At 42.0% G+C, this 22,043-nt stretch overlaps 1 non-coding gene and 1 pseudogene across 1 annotated transcript; one reads left to right on the top strand and one right to left on the bottom strand.

The window, feature by feature from the left end:
• LOC136481904 (uncharacterized) overlaps nt 1-22,043 on the top strand; it is a 71,439-nt pseudogene that overhangs the window by 12,803 nt on the left and 36,593 nt on the right.
• On the bottom strand, nt 7,408-7,515 carry LOC136484637 (small nucleolar RNA R71). Its single transcript, XR_010766140.1, has one exon. It is a non-coding gene; the product is annotated as a small nucleolar RNA R71 (small nucleolar RNA).

Below are 22,043 nucleotides of genomic sequence, written 5' to 3'. Positions count from 1 at the left end.
GGTAGGGTTTGGGTCGGTGGAAAAATTAGGGTTTTTGGGATTATTTTAATTTCGTGAATTAAAATAATTCAAGAAAATCCTGAATTGCTATTTAAGACACGAAAAATAGCTAGAAGCTCCAAAAAATCCCTGAGAAAATCCTGGAGATAGATTGAAGGACGAGGAACTCAACTAAAGTTGTTTGAGCTCATGGAAAGATTGTTGCAAAGATCAAGGAAAATATTAAGCCCAAGGAAAAAGGAATTTAATTCTAGAAAAGGTTAGAAAATTCTTGGAGAGAAAGAAACGTCGCTCTATCATATTTCAAAACCAGTTGCACTCATAAAGGCCAAATGCAACCGGCATGAATGCAATGCCCTTCACATTATTTTATAAAAGTTATTTAAAATCAACATTTTTCACTTTAGAAATTGCAAAAACCCTAATTAAATCTTGGAAACTTAAAAAAATGATAAAAGCATTAATTTTATTCAGTGAAAACTATTCACAACCCAAAATGGAATTTTTGGGGTGTGACAGGCTCCATCCCGAGGAAGGCCTCACAGATGGTGATGAAGCCGGTGACGTATAGCACCCTAGTTGGATTGAGGTGCTGCAGCTCCAGACCCCACTCATTAAGGAGCCTGCGCAGGATCTAGTGCTCCATTTCCTTCGGTGGAAGCATCCCCTTCTTAGCGAAGGCAGTCAACACCACTTTGGATGGCCTCTAGCTCGACTTTGCACTCCGGATTCATGAACGTATCTATGAGTTCTCCCCCTCACTTACCCTCCCTCTCACTAAGGAACTGCCGCAGCACACAAGCACTCTTGGCGAGAAGGAAGATGGAGGAAAGGCAGCAGTTGGAGAAAGGCGAAGGATTGTGGCGAAAAGCCCTCTCCCTTCCCCTATTTAAAGAGGAGGCACAACAGTTGAGGAAAGGTGAAGGATTGGGGCTAAAAAACCTCTCTCTTCCCCCATTCAATGCGAATGGGATACGATGGGACATGCCTTGACCGATGGGACACACCCTGCCCGACAAGACGGTGCCTGGTCAGACAGGACGTGGCCTGGGTATGGCCCACCACTACCGTACACCGGACATGAGAAACAAGGCGCAACTACGTGCAGGCGGCCCTCCGCCTTCCTAGGCAAGACTTGGAAGGGCCCAACAATGGGATCTCCACCCAGGAGAGACCAATGGGCTTCTTGAGTCGATCAGATGGCCCAGGTGAACACCGAGAGATAGGTAAGGAGCAGAGGGATGCCTCATATGGGTCAAGCCAACTCCATCATGAACGATGAGCACGGATCCCGATCAGACATATCTGATAGGAGCTCCTCAAACCCCGTCACTCGAGTCATCAGGGTAACATTACCAAACCCAACTATTTTTTATATGATCATTCATTCATCTATTGTAATTCATACATTCATACACACATTCACACATTCATCCATGCACGCATTCATTCATCTCGTACTTTCAAAGCATCGCATATGTAGTTAAATGCAACACAACGCTGCATGTTGCATCACGAAGCGGCAGTTGCCTCATTCAACATGAGCAACAACCGACCGAGTTTCGAATGCCAGCCCACAAAGGGTTCGAGGCCGCCCTACGTCAAACAAAGCTAGGGGAGAAAACACAGATGAGCCCCAAGCGGCCCTTGCCTAGTATGCCTCGAAGTAGATAGGGTCATCTCAACCTTCTTGTTCGATCCTAACCTCGTGCCATGCCCATAAAATCTCCATCGAGGGGAGGCTAGCGGGCCACTTGGGTCAGTCTCTGGAATGACCTAGGCATCTACTGGGACATAGGTTAAGGAGTAGTGGAATGCCACATGAGGGCTATGCCAACCCCATCATGAACGACAGACTTGGATTTCACTCGAGCCATCGAGGCAAGCAACGTTAGCTCAGCCCCTCTAATTGCGGAAACTATGGATGGGGTAATAGACAAAACTCAACCAACCCCTTTCGAGCCCAATGAGGCTCAGGGGCTTAGGATGCCCAACACCTCAGCACGACCTTGGCTACGCCTAGACCATGACTCTATCTTGCCTGCCTCAGCTATGCCCAATGCTTGGATCCATGAGTTCATCTCACTCGATCCCTCGCCTGCCTTGGCTATGCCTGACACCTAGATCCATGACTCCATCTCACCCGATCCCTCACCTGCCTCGGCTACACCCGATGCCTGGGTCCATAAGTCTGTCTCGCCTGATCCCTCGGCTATGCCCTGCGCTTGGATCCATGAGTCCGTCTCGCCTAATCCCTCGCTTGCCTTGGCTATGCCTGATGCCTAGGTCCATGAGTCCATCTCGCCTGATCCCTTGGCTATGCCTGACACCTAGATTTGTGAGTCTGTCTCGCCCGATCCCTCACCTACCTCAGCTACACCCAATGCCTAGATCCATGACTCCATCTCACTCGATCCCTCGCCTGACTCAGCTGTGCTCGATGCCTAGGTCCTCAAGTCCATCTCGCTTGATCCCTCGGCTGTGTCCGACACCTGGATCCATGAGTCCATCTCGCCCGATCCCTCACCTGCCTCGGCTGCGCCCGACGCCTGGGTCCATGAGTCCATCTCGCTCGATCCCTTGGCTATGCCCGACACATGGATCCATGAGTCTATCTCGCCTGATCCCTTGCCTGCCTCGGCTATGCTCGATGCTTGGATCCATGACTCCATCTCACCCGATCCCTTGCTAGCCTCAGCTATGCCCGATGCCTAGGCCCATGAGTCTGTCTCGCCCCATCCCTTGGCTACGCCCGACACTTGGATCCGTGAGTCCACCTCACCAGATCCCTCGCCTGCCTCGGCTACGCCTGATGCCTAGTTCTATGAGTCCATCTCGCTTGATCCCTCGGCTACGCCCAATGTCTAGGTCCGTGAGTCCGTCTTGCCCGATCCCTCGGCTACGCCTGACACCTGGATCTATGAGTCTGTCTTGCCCGATCCCTTGCCTGCCTCGGCTGTGCCTGACACCTACATCCATGAGTCCATCTTGCTCGATCCCTCGCCTGCCTAGGCTATGCCCGATGCCTAGGTCCATGAGTCCGTCTCGCCCAATCCCTTGGCTACGCCCGATGCCTAGATCCACGAGTCTGTCTCGCCAGATCGCTCGCCTGCCTCGGCTATGCTCGATGCCTAAATCCACAACTCCATCTCACCTGATCCCATGCCTGCCTTGGCTATGCCCAATGCCTAGGTCCATGAGTCCATCTCACCCAATCCCTTAGCTGTGCCCGACGCCTAGATCCGTGAGTCCATCTCGCCCGATCCCTCACCTGCCTCGGCTGCGCCCGACGCCTGGGTCCATGAGTCCATCTCGCTCGATCCCTTGGCTATGCCCAATACCTGGATCCATGAGTCTATCTTGCCTGATCCCTCGCCTGCCTCGGCTATGCTCGATGCTTGGATCCATGACTCCATCTCACCCGATCCCTCGCCTACCTCGGCTATGCCCGATGCCTGAGCCCATGAGTCCGTCTCGCCCCATCCCTTGGCTACGCTCGACACTTGGATCCATGAGTCCGCCTCACTAGATCCCTCGCCTGCCTCGGCTACACCCGATGCCTAGTTCTATGAGTCCATCTCGCTCGATCCCTCGGCTACGCCCAATGTCTAGGTCCGTGAGTCCATCTCGCCCGATCCCTCGGCTACGCCCGACACCTAGATCTATGAGTCTATCTTGCCTACCTTGGCTGCGCCTGACACCTAGATCCATGAGTTCGTCTTGCTCGATCCCTCACCTGCCTCGGCTATGCCCAATGCCTAGGTCCACGAGTTCATCTCACCCAATCCCTTGGCTGCGCCCGATGCCTGGATCCACGAGTCTATCTCGCCAGATCGCTCACCTGCCTCGGCTACACCCGACACCTAAATCCGTGACTCCGTCTCACCTGATCCCATGCCTGCCTTGGCTATGCCCAATGCTTGGGTCCGTGAGTCCATCTCACCTGATCCCTCGGCTATGCCCGATGCCTAGATCCGTGAGTCCATCTTGCCTGATCCCTCTCCTGCCTCGGCTACGCCTGATGCCTAGGTCCGCGAGTCCATCTCGCCTGATCCCTTGGCTATGCCTGACACCCTGGTTGATGAACTCCATCTTGCCCAGTCCCTCAGCCATGACCAAAACGCCTGGGATCATGCTCCTAGAAATGATGGGTCAGAAACTAGAAAAGAGGCTATGCCCACCAAGGTGCACACACTCACGCCTGTTGACAAAACCCCCCAGGCGATTCTACCCGAATCACCCAGGCATTGTGGGTGCCCTCAACTCCCATACCAGGTGAACACGGTAGAACCCCCCACATGCCTCTAGCCACCAACAGTATGGTAGGCGCCAACATCTGCCATACCAGAAGAAGGCGACGGAACCTCCAACATGCCTCTGACATTAATAGTGTTATGATCCCCTACAATCATCATTGTACCCGATGGCGTGGGCAACAAGACTTAATAGCATATGTAAACTCTCCCTCTCTCACTTGTAAGACCATCCCCTTCATCTATAAAAGGGGATGCGCTCTCTCCCAATATAGAGGATCAATGTGACAGATACACAGACGATAACTCCAATAAGAGCACACGCTCAAATACTGACCGCACATAGGAGCTCCCGTCTCTCGGCCCTTTGGCCCAGAGTCTGACCGAGCCTCTTGCACCCCTCATATTTCTCCCTCTCATTTGTAACCCCACAGCAAACTTTGAGCACCTAGGCTCAGGAATAAAGTCACCGACCGACTCAAACTAGACATAGGGCACATTGCCTGAACCAGTATAAACCCTATGTCATTGAGTGCTAGGCCACATCCGATCACAATGTACGGCAAAACTACAAATATTTACGTGTTGGTCACTTTCTGCACCGACACAACTCATATCCTAAATTATAGTGTTACATAATTGTTAATGATACATTTTTGCAATTTGTAAAATAGAAAAGGAGCAACCAAAACTCTATCAATAGAGGAAAGCAAGAGATGGGGTTCAAAGTAGGAACTAGATCAATTGCTCAAATCGCTTACGATCTGGTGAGAAAAAAAGCTATTGAGATTTTTTTTCTACTACACATCGTTCTGAATTAGTGAATATATGTTTTTTTATTTTAATGCAGCGAGACCAAAAAACTAGTGAATAGCCTACTGCTATGCAAGTTTGGAGGGCTACATATCAAAAGGCTGATGGGACAAGGCCTATTCCAACGGTTGAAGAAATAATGGTATGAACATATTACTTCCCTTTCTGATGGCATATTTGGTTTCACATTTGTCAATCTGTATCCTACCTTTTGAACTAGGATTAGGTGGAAGTGGTGTGTTTTTTGTAGGATAAAGTATGGTAGTAGAATTATGTATGACTCTCTCATGGTTATGATTTATGCAACGTAGTTTCTGATGTATTGTTGTTGATGGTAGTTACCATCCATCATAAACCATCAATAAAACATGTATAAGGGCATAACTATGATCACCAACAATTTCCATGAGTTTTGGTGAATCTGTATTTTCTACAGGAGTTATTCAGAAAACCATCAAGGAGGACCAAAACGTCAAATAAAATTGTGCTTATCCATAGCGAAAACTACTCTAGAAGGTTCTAGAGGACACCATAAGCCACACCACCGAAGTAGACCTGCAGAGGATGATAGGTGGGGCTGGTCGGCCCTCTGGTCCCACCTATTAGCCCCCCGTTGTTATGTCGGTTCTCCACTGCCTTAAGGATTGCATCTACGCCGTTTATTCAAGTCAGTTTGATCCGAGGGCTTAGGATTGATGCTCCAGCCTATATAACCAGCCCCTGCCCCCCTCTAGAGCATGCTGCCATAAGTCAAGACCAGACCAGGAATTAGGGTTTCTAGAGAGAAGAGAATAGAGCTCCAATTCTTCAAGTTTCTAGTATAGGCTAGCTAGCAAGGTTCAAGTAGAGTGTGGGCTATTGCTTAGGATTCTGGATCTACCATCTAGAGACTGGTATAGCCATTGTATCTCTTTATTTATGACTTTGTGCTACTTAAATATTATGTTGTATTTATTATGTTCCAAGTTTTCTCTAGTTATATACTTGATATAGTTGTGATTGATAATGAGTTATGCATATGTTCGTAAAGTGCTTAGCCCAAGACGCGCGTGGGTTAAGTGGTCGACATTATGTAAGCATGGTGCTTAGATATTATTTACCTGTGGATGCATTTTGCACTCTAGGTCATGTGGTAGATCGTGGATGTGACACTCCTGTTGAGTCCTTTGTAGTCCACTCCCCGTTTGTAGAGCAAGTTGAACATGGTTGCGAAGGGAGACAAGCTCTGTTCTCGATCTTCCTTAGTAATGCTCCTTATGCATAGATCCAAAGTTAATTATGCTATAGATGAGAGTGTATATACTTGGGTGTACAAAAGACTTAGTAAATAAAAAATGACTTAGGAATCTTTTGCTCTTACCGAATCTCCTGCCTAGCCATACTATATTTTATGAGCCTCTATTTCTATCTCTAGAATTGTTATCAATGCTTCATACTTATCATTTATTTATCATTTAACTTACCCCTACCATAGCATGAGAGTAGTTTTATCATAAGTATATATATTTGTCAATATCTCTTTGCCAACAGTCTCATAGCTCCTCCCTGTGGATAAAATATAAATAATAATACTCCGTATACTCCTAGGTGAAATGCTATAATGGTATATTATCTGTGCGCTTGCGGATACTTTACTTTAACATATATAATTTTCTCTGAGTTTACAAGTGTCATTAATAATTACTAACCACACATTTATGGCATTATACTAGGGATGACAACTTAGTAAAGAGTGATACTAAGAAATGTCAATAAGCATTTCTGGCACCGTTGCTAGGGAGGGGCACATGGCCATACAGAATTGATCAAATAAATACTTATTGATAAAACCATAACAACCTTGCTTTAGTAGGTTTACCCTTGTTTGTCACTATTCATATTCTATACAGGGTATTGCAGAATTGGTTGTGATTCACCGACAACTTCCAATCAGAATCAACCTAATCAACAGGAAGCTCAACACCAGTTTTTGAGCTATGGCTGACAAAACTCTATGTGAGTTCTCTGCTTCGAGCACCGAGAACATTCACATTGGACCAACGCTCAAAACCAACAACCTTGAGTTCGAGCTCAATAGAAGCCTCATCAACATGGCGCAAGCTACCCCATTCAGTGGAAAGGCGCATGAAGATGCTAGTGCTCATCTTTAGAATTTCGTAGAAATTAGTAGCACAGTCATCATCAAGGATGTTGCTCAAGACACCATACTACTTCGCTTGTTCCCATTCTCACTATTGGGAAGAGCGAAGCGATGGTTCTACACCAACAAAGACAACATCAATACATGGGCAAAGTGTTCAAAGGCCTTCCTAGAAAAGTTTTTTCCAGTGGGCAAGACCAATGCCTTAAAAGGAAAGATTTCCAACTTTCAATAGTAGAAGGGAGAGACCATTCTAGAAGCATGGGAACATTTCAAAGAATATATTTTAGATTGTCCTCAGCATGGAATGGAAGATTGGTTGCTCATTCAAAGTTTCTACCATGGATTAGCTTAGAAATCTCATGAACAACTCAATGCCACTACTGGAGGATCATTTATGTCACTTACCCTTGCAAAAGCTAAAACTCTTATGGAGAAGATAGCCTCTAACCAAGGATGTTCATCATACAACATCCAATCATGCAATAAGAGAGAAGAAGTACCAGAAGAGGTGTGTGCACTGTCAACCAAAATGGATGTACTATTGAATTGGCTCGAACAACGAGCCAATTACAAGAGAGATCGTCAGGCCATTCAAGATGTTTTCAATGCTCAAAACACATGTGGAGAATATTTGGGGGTTGAATTCACTAACTATCAAGAGGATGTAAACATCATTGGCAACAATTTAGGTTCACAACAATAGAGACAAGGATGAAATCAACAACAACGGTCAACTTACCAAGGTAAGTACCCAGGTAACAATTATAATTCTTTTAATTCCAAGCAACCATCCTTAAGCGACTTAATCTTAGAACAAGCTAGGATTAATGATAATATTTCTATAAAGCTTGCTTTTAATGATAAGGTCCTAGAAAATATAAATACTAAAATGGAGAGTTTTTCTTCTACCATAAAAGACTAACTTAGCTATAATAAAAAGATAGAATCCCAAATGGCCTAGTTGACCGCTACTCTGCCTTTTGCTACTAACCTTGAAAAGGTCAACGCTATAACCACAAGAGGTGTCAAGTCTACTCATGATCCGCTTTATTTGACAAGGACAGGTAAAACACAAGTGGTAATGCAGGAAGAGGAGAAGAGAAATGATGAAGTTAAAGAAGTTGTATCTCAAGAGCGAGAATTACAACAAGATTTTTATGACACTATGTTCCTACCGTTTCCACGTAGAAATTGAAAAGCCAAAATGGATGAGCAATTTGGTAAGTTTGTAGAGGTAATTCAAAAATTATATATCAATATTCCTCTACTAGATGCCATACAGGTTCCCACCTATGCGAAGTACCTCAGAGACATCCTCAACAACAAAAGACCACTACCCACCATAGAAGTAATCAAGTTGATAGAGGAGTGTAGTGCGATCATCCTAAATACATCACCTGTCAAGAAGAAGGATCCAAGGTGTCCCACTATCGATTGTTCGATCATAAGCTAGAACTTTGAGAATGCATTATGCGATCTAGGAGCAAGCGTTAGTGTCATGCCCAAGAAGATCTTTGATAAGCTCAACTACTCAACACTTACACCAACATCGATGTGTTTATAACTAGCCGACCAATCGGTCCGCGACCCTACAAGAATCGCTGAGAATACCCCGGTAAAAATATGAAACTTCTTTGTTCCTATTGATTTTGTAGTACTTGATATGCAGGAGGACATGAAGACACCTCTCATACTTGGGAGACACCTCTCATACTTGGGAGACCCTTCCTGAGTACTACAAATGTGCACATTGATGTCGGAGCCGGAGAAATCAAATTCTATATCAATGGCAAGGAAGAGCGATTCGCCTTCAAGCCAAGACCAGAACAATGCTCCAATTTGGAATGGTGTGACAAGAAAGTACCAGGGTCTCCATCTCCGGGACCTACTGACGCACCTGAAGAATAAACCCAAATGGAGAAGTCTGGTTCGGTGGACTTAAAATACCAAACCCTCATCGGAAGGTAACTCCGTAGTTATCTATAATTATTTTTTGCATAATATTTTTCTTTGGCATATTTACTTTTTAACACCTGCATTAGAAAAATAAAATAAAAATACTCATCATGGCATTATAAAAATTCAAGACCCATGTGAATAATTTGTACGGAGCGTAAAAACCCATGAGAAATATTTACCATGGAGGCGTAAAAATTTAAAAATACCATCATTCATCTTCTTATATTTCATAGTATCATAAAATATATTTTTTGCATTTATATGTGTGTGTATATGGTAGAAATACGGGAGACACATGGGACCCACTTAACCACTACCCATCACCTCGATCTCCACTCAACCTCCATTAACACCTCCATATCTCCAACGTTTCCACTCTCCTTCACCCTGCACTATCCAGGATCCACTTCCACCGAAAGGAGCACTCAACTCTCTTAACCACGAAGCAAAGAAATATCTGGAGGAGGATGAGGCCATTTGGCCACCATGCCAGTCTGCTGCTCTCCCATCTATAAATAGCCACCCTCCTGACTGCTTCACTCATCAATCTCCATTGCAAAACTAGCCTCAAGTTCAAAATTTGATTTCTCAATTTCGTAGTTGAAAATTCTCTTGGTAGAAGTAGATTTGGAGTAAGAGAAAGTTGAAAGTGCTGCTAAAATTTTGAGTAAGAGAGAGAGAGAGAGGTGCTGCTAAAATTTGAGCAAGAAAGAGAGGGTTTAAGGGTGGTAGTGTTGTCCAAATTAAGAGAGGAAATTAAAAAGAATTAGGGTGGAAGTCATGCCAAAATATTGATTAGAAAAATTCTTTAGGCAATCTTGGATGACTAACCCTCTAGACGACTGACTTTTGGATGGCTAACCGCTAACATTTTTATTTTCCTTATCCTATTCCATGAGTTGTGTTACCTTTTGTCTATTTTGCAGGAAAATGAGCAAGATCATCGGAAAGCTCAAGCGTGCGGTGTCGTTCCGCTCAATATGAAGTTCGTCGTCCCTGGCAAGCACCAACATGGAGGTTGATCCTCCATCTCCTGCTACCGGAGCATCGTCCCATTCAGCCCCCGCGAAGAGAAACATTCTCTTGGAAGAGAAGCAACTCAAGCTCTGGGATGGTATGAAGAAGGACATCTAAAAGAAGCTAAAGACCCAAAGGTTTGTCCTTACCCCCGCCTATGATCCAGCCCTACTGCAAGCCACCAGTATGAACACTGAATTTGAACTCATTTTTAAGGCTGTAGGATGGGAGGATGTTTGGGAAATTAATGAGCTAGGGTCTAAGCTTTTGACTGCTGAATTTTTATGCACCTTGAAATCCACTTATTCAGAAGTATCATTTAGACTTTTTGAAAAAGATTTTTCTATCCCATGGAAACAATTTAGTGAACTTCTAGGATTTCATGCACAATGTGTGATTGATGTGGACACTGCTATACAAGACTTTGATAGAATGAAATTTTGGAGGGAAATATCTACAGAACTTACTTGTTACCGTCCCCGTACCAATGAAATTCATCACCCTACTTTGTGATTCATGCATAAATGGCTAGGTTTTTCTCTTTTTCCTAGGAATGACTTTCACACCGTTAGGAATGATGAACTTAAACTACTCTATGCTATGGTCAAAAGAAGAAAGGTTTCACCATCCAGTTTATGATGAAATAATGGAAAGAAATTCTTGATCTTAAGGGTGATGTTGGGTGTACTTATTTGGTCACCCACATAGCTAAAAATTTGGGTCCATTAGAAAATGCTTCTGTTGCTTACATCAATGACATTCCCCGTTGCCTTATCAATTATGAATATGTTAACCAAGCTCACATGTTAAAAAGGGTAAAAATGAGAAACTTGTCATGATGTATATGGACTATACAAACAAAATTCTGTTACCAGACCAAACCCTTGGTTTGTATGTGATGCAGTCTTTTGTCTTTGATTTGAAGAAAAACGAAGCAGCGCCTCGCTAAAGCGCCTTTGCGAGACTCACACGCAACCCGCTGCCTTGATACCATGGTAACGATTCCATTCCCAAAGGACCTACCTTCACCAGCTATGTGGACTAGAACCAGCCAGGATCTTCCCTCATGTACCAGCCCAAGCTTGCTAGGTGGGAATTTTCCCATATTCACTAGCTCGAGCATGCTGGTTAGGAGCAGCCCGCTCCTTAGCACACTGAGAGCTCCTGGCATTAGGGCTCAAGTGCGCAATGGTAGGATGGCAACTTTGACTACTACCAGCAACAACCATATGAGAAGGTCTCCAGTGGCCATCAGGAAAGACATATGTCCTTCTCTGCCTATGGCTACTATGACCAGCCTATGGGCTATCATGAGCAGCTGATCGAGCGCCCCTACCTCGACAATAGGCTCACCACCATCGTAGAGAACTAGCATAACATCGAGAACCAACTTCACCAACACACTCAGTGGCAAGCGGAGGCCAAAAAACACCTCACCGCCATCCAGCAACACCAGGAGCAGGAAAACGAGCATTGGCGATACTTGTTCCAGGGTCTCCACATCGACCCGCCTTTATGAGAGACCATAGCAATACCTAGCTTGTGGGAGGGGCCCCCATCCACCAAAGGTAAGTTTTCTCTTCCTAGCATTTTATTATTTTCTTTAGTTTATTTTTCAAGTTTTCTATAAAAAATGCATAATAAAAAAAATACTTATATATATTTTATTGTAGTGTGAGCAAAAAAACTTGAAGATGATCTCACATGATGGAAATGATGAATAGTTGCTCTATTATAATTCCTTTCAAGTACCTAGTTTTGAGCCTTGAATTCTCCCAAGTTTTAGATGAAATTGATATGACATGAGAATTTGCTCTGAACTTGAAACTCATGGGTAACATATGCTTGATCTAAATCTAGGTAATTGACGGATATGATATGACAAGGTCTGAGCTACTATTTATCTTGTTCCAAGTGACACTTGAATATTGATAATTTATCTTTTAAAAAAACATAAAAATGTAACATGATGAGATCCTATATGACAAAGCTTGAATTCCTACTAGAGCCAAATATGATATCTAGACTAGGAAAACTTCCACTCATTCATGATGCTTGCATTGCATTGTGTTTGGTCAAGCTTTGTTGATACCTTATGAGAGTTTTTTCATGCTTTTAAAATCAAGATCATGTACACACCACCTACATATGCACTACTCCTACACTTGGGGTAGGTGTAAAAATATGCATTCCATCTAGATCCACCCAAAAATGTTTTACTCCTACACTGGGAGAAAATGCCAAAATAGATTTTCCATCAAATAAATGCTCCAAGTTCTTGTTGTTATCTCTCAAAAGTTTTGTTACAGAAAAGAGGCATGGGGCTATGCAAAAGTTATTCATAAAAAAAGAGAAAAGAAGAATTGAGAAAAAATAGACAAGTGTCCGAGATATTAAAACAATGGGTACATAGATGCCCGCCTGAAAAAATGAATCAATGATGAATAAGATAGGCCCTACTCTCTAGCAAATGTTTTCAAGTTCCAAATGAGAGATATGTTTTCAAGGAGCATAGTAGAATTAGGCTAGCCACCATATTTATATCCACCATATTCCACACACATGCACATCTTGATTTAATTGTATGACACAACTCTCTTTGGATCCATTGTTTGACTTTACAATATATGTATCACAAGTATGCTCTAGCTTTCTCCCTGTGATAAAACTGCCCAATTTATACAATATGAAGTATGACTGTCCCCATTTAACACATTGACGTGCACATACTTTCACTTATATAAACCCGGTAGTCAACCGAATGTCATGAAGGACCTCGGTAAATCCACATCACAACCAAGACCGTAATAGATTAAGCAAATACACATCACATACATGGAGTTGCAGTGGAAATAGTATTACAAATGAGTTCACAATAATAGTACAAGTTTGGGTTTCAAAACCAATTAGTGAAGACAACCTAGCTTTCAAATGATCACAATAATATAAGTTTCAAATACATTGCTAGCATAAGTGACATCCTCTAACAAAAGCATATAGATGATAACACTATATAGAGTCGCCGAGCCCACCGGCGGTTAGCCACCATCTTCAGCAGGCTGAGAACTTCACCTACAACATGGTGGGATAAACCCTGAGTACTCAAATGTACTTAGCTAGACTTACCCGACGTGAGAGAAATAATAAGACTCTCAAGGATATGCAAGGCTTATTTCGTGGAGCTGGTTGGATAGCATAACTTTGCAAAAGAGCATTACTATCATGAGTCCTTATTTTTAGTCATTTAGTCAAGTTTTAGCATCAAGTTTAGTGAAGCTTATTAGGACTAACTTTGCACCTATTCTAGAGCAATCACTTGATTAATAAGCATCACAATAGTAACCATATCCGGTTTATCATATAATCATCAAAACCATCATATTCCATCCAGTGTTACTATGATGAGGGGGCTCAGTCAAGTTTCTCACTATCTAGGAGAGACAGCGATTCGAATCGATTACAGCTAGCTGGGTAGTATTCCTAACACAAACCCAGGCATACCTACGCCAAGGTAGCCTTAGGTCACCTTTGATATAACTCAGGTGCACATGTTGCGAGTTCGATCAGCGTCGCACACTTAGGGACTAACCAGCTACCAGGACGTTCAGGCCCGGCTTGCCCTTGGACTCACATTCGGCTGCCCGGACATCCTTACTACCTCCAATGTGCGCACTTTGACAGAACGAGGCCTGGCCCGAGTTGAGCTACTCGGCTTTGCGGTCGAAATGAGTTATTCGACCAGCTAAGTGAGAGGCTATGTTCAAAATGACATGAGGGCCCACAACAATGCGGTCCTTAGCCGACACAAACGGGATAAAATCCTACACGCAAGACCTCCATGCCATGCTGCCTCTCAATCACCAGATGGTTATTTTCCACGATAGCAAATATAGCCAACCGTGACCAGGTATCCACCTATATTGCAGGTGATAGGAAATCACCCACTTCTACTGGTCTAAGCATGGCTAAGCATAGAACGTCTAACTCATACTAGTAAGGGTTCAGGTATTATCTATAGTGGACAAGGTAGGAATTATGCACCAACGGTTTCATTCAACTCCTATCACCTAATGTATCATACAAAAGTTATAATCATGTGCATTTATAAAAAGAGAGGGTAGGAGACTTAAAATGCTCTAGGGCTTGCCTAGAATCCAACACAAGGTCAGTGTTTGTTAGATGACACTTGCTTGGGTGAGCATTTCTAGTTCAGGTATGAATTCTCAAGGTCCTTCCTTCTTCTAGATCCATCCACCAACATACCATCTTCGGAACTTATCCACCAACATCACATCCTTCGGTTCCCCACATGGTTCATCTAGCGTACCTAAATTAGATGCAAGTGCATGAATACGAAGAATGGTAACATGGGATGTATCATGTAAAAGTATTCAAAACAAGCTCCATGTTACACCACATGACATGAGCACCTAGAGAGCAAGTTATTTACATCAAGTATAACATAGAGATGGAAAGCACATCAAGCATGGCATGCTAGTCAACTCAAGTTCAGTCACATCAAGTATTTATAAATCAAGAACTAACTAACACGTTTAGCCAAAACAAGAGCAAGCTAAGGCAATCAACTTAGCACATGCCCAGAATCTGGACAGCAACACATAAGGCACTTGTTTCAACCATAACTGGAGTTATAAGCATCAAACAAAGGTGATTATAAACTTTTTGGAAAGCATAGGAAATTGTCTACAACTTTGATATTTATGCCTAGAGTTGATTCAAAAGTTAACAAGGTTGAAAAGCACTAACAAGCAGATCTACACAAACTAGGATAGAAAACTAACATGAACTTTAGAAATGAATAACTGGAGTTCTAATCATCCAACAAACATGATCCTTAACTTTATGGAAATCTTATTAAGTTATCTATAACTTTCTTATTATCATCTGAAGATGATTTCACAGCCAACAAGGCCAAACAACACAATGAAGGCATCTCTGTATAGATTTGGATAAATTCTGACATTAAACTTGTGACAGCCATATCTAGAGATTTAGGCCACCAAAAGGTGTGATGTTTAACAATTTGGAAAGCCTATAAAAATTAATTGAAATCTCCTATTATCACCAAGGCATAATTCCATGCTTAAATAAGTCAAACAATACAATCATCCAGATCTATTTAGAGGACATGCAAAAGCTGACAGCAAAATTGTAAAATCTATAACTCCTAAACCAGCAGACCTAAAATCATGAAATTTTAGGACAAGCAATATAAGGAAATTATATACAACTTTTGTATTCAATATATCTACATAAAATATCATTTGCATCATGAAAATATCACCACCACAGAACTGTACATGCAGCCATAACAACAGAGATACAACTATATGCATTTACCATTTATGTTGTTAACAATTAACATTTTGTTGCTATGTATGCAGCTCCATGAAACACCTAACCATAACCAAGCAATTACATTACCTAGCATCAATTATTATAAGTATTACTTGGCATAAACACAAGTATCTGCTAACAAACTTTCATTAGCTTTTCCATATATAAAAACCTATATATTAATTATAGGTGAAATTGTAAACATCTCATTTTGATCTCAAATTTTTATGAGAGATATATGATAACAAAACATGACTAATGTACAAATTTCACATGCTCAGGTTTTATAATTTAATTACTATGAAAAAGACAAATCTTAATTATCAATAAACATGTAAAAACAAGATAAATATGAAATTCAATAGTTTTTGCAAATGTCTGGCCATATTATATGTTATTATGGTAGTACCACATCATATAAAGGTAGTGGAACAACATTTTCCATTTTTACACCTTCTTAAAAATTATAACTTATTTAAAACCATTTATCAGGCACTAATCAAGTTAAATCAATAACTCAGTCACACATGCACCAATAAACCTAAAAGTGTTACCACAACATACATATGAGATCAATGGCCTACCATAAAAATTTCATAGCAATTGGAGCAACACAACATTAGATAAGAATTTATTCCTACAAAACCCAAATTTTCATAGAGGGATTTTTACAGCAAAAACTTTCCACTAAATCATGTCATACTTTGACTCTGCTACGTAGATCTACTCACAAGGATTCCAAAACATATTGATTTGCTATTTGATGATTTTTTATGAATTACTATGAATTTTCAAATTTAGCCGATTATATGATATAAGGAAAAAGAAAAGGCACAACACTTTTGCACTGGGGTCCCTACAGATTTCCTTAATTTATCCATAGAACAACCTATACTATTCATGTGAGTCACATGTTCTTCACTTAACCCCTAGAAAACCTTCTATTTCCGCGCGCGGTCCCTCTTCTTCTTCAAATCAAGCCGAGCAGAGGTGGATGTCGAGGCCGGCCGACCGGAGGCCTACCGACGGCGATGAAAGGGCGGCGTAGCAGCCCTAGGCCCACACACATCCATGGGTGGAAGCGACTTCGCTGGAGGTGGCTCATAGAGGCTGGGTTATGCATACCGGCGGCGCTGCTCATGGTTGCTCTGTCGGTGGAGCCAGCTGGTGGTAGACAGGACTGGGAAAGGGGGAGTCGTGGTGCGGTAGGGTTTAGGAAGGGTCAAGGAGGGTTCGATGGTGATGGTAGGCTACGCGATGAGCGGCAGTGAAGGAATGAGTGGTGGACATGGAGCTTCCACAGTGGCCATGGTGGACCTCGGCATTCGCGCTCTAGCAGAGTCGAGGGAGAGCAAAGAGTGAGCCAGAGGGAGTGGAGAGAGGCGAGCGCGAATGGGATAGCCGGCAGAGGGACATCGGGCATGTGGAGGGGCAAGAGGCATGCATCGGCCATGGGGGGGCATAGCCAGCGCATGGAGGATACATGGACATTTCCCTAACCATGTGGCGAGCAACGAAGTGTCCAACTTTGGGATCAAATTCTGCATCTTCCGTGCATATTTGGTCCTGGATGCTTGAATCAAAGTTGTTTCTCTTTGAGTCCTCTCCAACTTTCCTTAATGGTAACTGGCCATTAGGGCATTAGGTTAGTATCTAATTAAGCCCCAAAGTGATAGTGTTAGTGTGTTGATAGCGATTAAGTAAACCCAAGATTGAAGACCTAAACGGAGTCAAACTTAGTCCAACTTTTTATATTCTCTTCTCCAACCCATATAGTACAACTTTTATTTTGGGATCAAGTCCAGTTGCTTACCGAAAACTCGAGAACACGCAATGCCAATCATCATCGCCACTGAAATCTTGGACTTGGAATATTTTAGAGAAAGAAAACAGCAACATATTCTAACTTGAGACCCATGTTTGACTTATTTCCAATCTGATTTGGCTCTTGCTCCAAAAACAAAGTTTGTAGAACACAACTTAGACCTCAACTTTGCTTTAAATATCAAGGTCTAACTCTTGCTTTGCAAGATATAAATTCCCAAAGTAGTGTATATGAAACTAAAATTCGGAGTTCAGATAATCAATCAAAGTCCACGAATATCATGAATGAGTAGTTTTGGGAATTGATTTTGAAGGTCCAAGCGAGCTCCAAATCTAGTGAGACTTGTTCTGTTGTTTCATCCACAAAGTGTAGTTCAACTTGTATTAAGGAATCCGGTTGAGTTGTGATATGAATTTGAACGGGAAATTGCTAGGAACATGTCAACTTAATTCTGCTGTTTAGGGTCTTAGAAAAATTATGGTGAAACCAAAATAGCACTGCATTCAAAATTGAGGCCACTGTTTGAGCCACTTATAAGTTGAATCAGGTCTTAGTCAAAAAATAAAGTGTGTAGCACTCCACTTAAACTTCAACATTTATTTAAGGTCAAACTTCATATCTAGTCCCAAAATCAAGGTTTCATCTTGGTCAAAATAGCATCATGATAAAGCTTAAATTATCCTTTTTGATCCATTGAAGCATTTTCTAGACATTTGCTCAACATAGACCCTTCATAACTTTTGTTCATGAGTTTAATTAGAGTTGTTTGAGCAAGGGTGCAAGGTTGGACCGATGTCCCATGTTTCCATTCACTTGATGGAGCAATTCAAGAAAGGACATAACTTGTCATTTCATGTGACTTCTTGATTCCAAATTTCATAAAACTTTTCCAAAGTTCATTATGGATGTATGTGGATGTAATGTACATGAAATAAGCATGTTTAACATTCCTCATGCATAATCTTAACAAGGGTTCACATGTAAGCAAAGTGTATTGTCTAAGTTTAAGTTGGGGCTCATTTTCATAGGTTTGACCTCAACACTACCATCACCACTTTCAAGATTATGAACTAGAGATCATGATCATTGCTTGACAAATCCTACTTAAGTGCAATTTTGCTGCTTAACTCGTGACTAACACCTAGGGTGTTACACTCCTTACCTATGTGGCATTTGCATTTCATGAGCACAAGCATCATCCAAGCATTCATGAGCATGAGCATATGAAGTTTCATTTCATTTACCTTCTCTTTATCATATGTGATGTTGCTCATATACTTAATTATGCTTGTGATCATATGTGACCAATGCATGAGATGGTTGTGAGATCACCAAAATAACTTAGACACATCTAGAATGATATTTGGAATAATGTTTATATTCATGACTTGAGCCAATTTTGCTTCTAAGTGTTGGTTTATTTTGAAATGCCTTTTACATGATGCTAGTTTGACCAAAGTTGAACAATAACTTAGAATGTTTTCATGGCTATGTGACCTATATAAAAGTTGTAGTTCACATCATGGGTAACAAACTTTATTTAAGGGTCATGAGCTAATTCAGTGTCTAACATGGTCAAATAGAGCTCACAAGTTTCCAGTAGCACACTTTGGAGCAATGTAGTTTGAAAACCAGTTCAAATTAGACCATGATCATTAAAGCAAAGTCATAGTACTCACATAGCTCTACAATTTCTATTAAAGAAGTTTTTACTAAATCACCATAGATTAGGAGATTTAGGAGCTCAAAGTAGCGCTATCAGACCGACTGAATCGACACTTAGCCGATTTGAATCAGCCGGTGTTGTGGCTGACTACGCCAGGCCACGTCTGCCACATGGTGGTCGTCTACCAGCGATCACCCCACTAGTCAGGCCAGAGTAGGCAAAAGTAGAAGCCACATCGCGCTCGCTCTCTCACTCATGCTCATTCTCTCTACCTCGCCTCGCTTTCGCTCTCGCCGCGCCCGAGCGAAACCGCAGCGTCGCCATCATCGCCGCCGAGCTCCACCAAGCTTGCACGCCACCACCGCCATGCCATTGTTTGATTCCTCACACCCATAGCTCTGCTACACCCAGCTCCACCCAGCTGACTCACCCTTACCACCAACCGAGCTCAAGTGAGGTCATAGTTCACGTCGCCGTCGCCATGGACATCACCGGAGCACCGCCGAGTTCACGCTCGCCGTGGCCGTTCTCCACCAAGCCATCTCACTGATGCTTTTCTCTCATTAGGGTTAGCCTAGGGTCACATCTAACTCATGTCACTAGCCGTCGAGCCAACGCTAGGTCATCGGCGATGGAACATGGCTACTCGCCACCACAATGCCATCCACGCGGCCAAGCTTCACTACCGCTCCACCGTCACCCTCACCTAACCCTAGGTCTTCAATAGGTAGCCCTAAAGCCACAACAGTGCTCACCTTGGCTTGCTGTCTCCGAAGACGACGAGCCCACCAAAGCTTAGTGCTACCGCCCACCATGGCCACCGTCAAGCTAGCTCCGGTGAGCCTCTGAGCCAACCAAGGGCACCTATAGATGCGAAATGGGTTGGGGAACATGTCAGGGGTGACACTACCGTCGGCGAGCTTTTTGCCGGTCAATCGCTGCCTTTGCCTTGGTCTCACTAGCGCATGGGGCCAGGTTGACCTACAGGCCCCCGCTGTCAGCCAACGTGGGTGTAGTAGACCGGGTGTACATAGCATTTAGGGTTTAGTTGGTTTTTGAATTAATTTCACTTATTTGAATACAAACTTCAAAAATTCATATATGGAGCTAGGAGTATCCAAATGGTGTGAACCAAATTTTATTAGATTCATCTTGAAGTGTACTATTTGATAAAAATATGAAATCTAGTGCTTAGGGTATTTTTCTCGAAGAATTAAATTGAGCAAGATAAGTGCTTTTAAAGTAGTTTATATCTTGTAAACATAACTTGAGCTAGGAAAGTGATACAATTGTGATTCCAATTTTGTTGGTCTTAAGTTGACATGCTCTAGCTAGGAAAAATTTAAAACCTATAGTAAACATACTTGTAATATGGTCTTCCTATTTAATCTTAATTAATTGCTAGATTCTAGTGAAATTAATTGGAGTAAAAATACATAACATATAATCATACAATTTTTTACACAATATTCTCATGCTAGGTGGAAAGTAAGAAAAATATTAAATCTGTTGCTTGACACTTTTCACTATGCTAAACTATTTTTGCTCAAATAAGTATATGTAACTTGTCATTTTTTTAGAGGTAGCTATACTTGTCCTAGTGGCATGAAATTTGTACAGTAGGCTATTAGGTTCATGTGTAGCCTACTATAATTTTCTCGGAATTTATTAAGCAATGGAAATATTTACTCTGTAAATCACCATATTATCTAAGGAAATATTAATAAATGGATATAAATAAATTAGTTAGGCTTAACCATGATGTTTTTTGTGGTGTGTGTGATGCATATAATCTGTTGATACTATTAGTGAGGCTTAAAAGTATTTGTTTATAGGCAACTAGTTCATTATTGCTTTATAATTCAACTAGATGACTGCATGTGTAGTTTCTGTTATGGTGATGATTGCATGATGATAATTATCTTTTCTGTAAAGATGGTTAATAACAAAGTTATAGATAACTTACTTATCTACCTTGTGTTAAATTTTCATAGTCTTAGGCCTTATGATTTAAGAATTATAGCTGTTAGAACTCTGCTATCAGAAATACTTGTCCTCTAGATAGATCTGAAAGATTGAATTGTTTGACCTAGATCACTGCTGAATCACATTAAGATGATTAAAATAAAGTTGTAGGAAATTTCATAAGATTTCTAGAATATCCATAACCATATTATTTTAATGTGTATAACTCCAATTATGGTCAAAAGAAGTGGCTGTTGTCTTGTAGTCCAGGAAATGGTTTACGTAAGTGTTTGTTTAAGTTACTAGAGAAGAGATATGCACCTACTCAGTAAAAGAAAATGTAACTTGTTATCACTTTGATGCAATGCTACTGATAACACTTATGAGGATGCATTCATCACATCATATCATGTTATACATGTCATTATATATGCATCCATGATATCTTATTTCCTACTCATACATATAGGATCATCTGAGGGGGTAACTCTATTAGAATTTGATGAAGAGCTGGAGGAACAATAGGAGGCACCTTAGGCCATAGGTCCAGAAGGAGAGGAGCAAACTCTTGAAGACTTACCCGGGTGCCCAAACCACAGGCCAGCTTCTTTTATCAAAGGCAAGCTCTAGAGCATTCTAAGTCTCCCATGTTTTTCAAAATATCACTTGAGTCCTTTTATGTTTGATGCATTAGGTGATAAGAGTTGATTGGAAACATTTGATGTATAGAACTACCTTGTCTAGATATATATACCTTTAACCCTGTGTAGGTCCAAGATTGAATATATGCTTAGCCATGCTTAGACCAGTAGAAGTCGGGTGATTTCCTGTCACATGTGAGATATAGGTGGATACCGAAGCATGGTTGGCTATATTTGGTATCATGGAAAAGAACCATGGGGTAATGTAATTGGAGGCCGGATGGAGTCTATGCATAGGTTGACTCATGTAATTTCGTCTATGCCGATCAAGGATCGTACCATTGTTGAAACTTTTGTCGAGATTGAATGCATGCCTCTCACTTAGCTGGCCGAATAACTCATT

The sequence above is a fragment of the Miscanthus floridulus genome, chromosome 9 (genome assembly GCF_019320115.1).
Source record: "Miscanthus floridulus cultivar M001 chromosome 9, ASM1932011v1, whole genome shotgun sequence".
In the NCBI taxonomy this organism is placed as follows: domain Eukaryota; kingdom Viridiplantae; phylum Streptophyta; class Magnoliopsida; order Poales; family Poaceae; genus Miscanthus; species Miscanthus floridulus.
The sequence above is the reverse complement of the archived record's forward strand: the minus strand, read 5'-3'. Positions and strand labels throughout refer to the sequence as shown.